We start from the raw sequence: 952 nt of genomic DNA, 5'->3' as shown, positions 1-952 counted from the left end.
TTATGTGAAGATTATTATTATTTGAGTTGTATTATTATTTTTTTCCGTTTTTATCAATTTATTATATTTCGAAAGTGGCGGGTGTCAAAATTTGGTATCAGAGCAGGTTCCGTCCCGGCTCCGACCCGGGATGGCGATTTTTGGAGACCTGGTTTTATTCGGTTTTGACGGTTTTAAACGATTTCAAAATATTTTCGGGGGTTTGGGAATTTTGAAAAAAAATAAAATAAATAGCACCTTTCCGTTCGATATCACTTCTCCTTGAATGTTGGTATCCAAAGTTCAGGGTAAGTTAACTTTTCGCTTTCCTTTTAGATGCCGCCAAGGAGAGTCAGCTTATACCTTATTCGACACAGGAGCCTCTCATAGTTTTGTGAGTCCGCGCTTAGTCCAGTCTTTGTCTTTTCGGGGAGTCTTTGAACCGAAGGCTAAACAGATCCAGACTGCCGGCACGGAGAAGTTGGGTGCAGTTGGCATTCATCACGATGTACCAGTTCTACTTGGAGGAGTCGAGTTGCTCGGAGATTTGATGGAGATGGAGATGAGCTCCTACGATGTTATACTTTGGATGGATTGGCTGTCGCGACATCGAGTAGTCTTGGATTGTCCGAAGGCAAGAGTTAATATCCCTAGAGAAGAAGGAAAGATCATTTGCGAGGGAATTCAGACACACCGGGAAATTTCTATCGTCTCCATGTTGCGTGCAGAAGAATTATTGGAAAGTGGAGCAGAGGGATTTTTGGCAACCATTTCGATGGTTAAGGAGGACGGTCAGCAGAAGCTGCATGATATACCAGTGGTCATGTTTTTGAGCCTTTAAAAGGGCCACCACCAGCTAGAGCGGACGTTCTTACAATAGAAGTAGAGCCAGGAGCAGCACCAATTTCACGAGCTCCAAACCGTCCCGCACCAACTGAGATGGCAGAGTTAAAGAAACAATTGGAGGAGCTAT

Source organism: Brassica oleracea, chromosome C9 (assembly GCF_000695525.1).
Source record: "Brassica oleracea var. oleracea cultivar TO1000 chromosome C9, BOL, whole genome shotgun sequence".
In the NCBI taxonomy this organism is placed as follows: Eukaryota; Viridiplantae; Streptophyta; class Magnoliopsida; order Brassicales; family Brassicaceae; genus Brassica; species Brassica oleracea.
Note: the sequence above shows the minus strand (reverse complement) of the source record.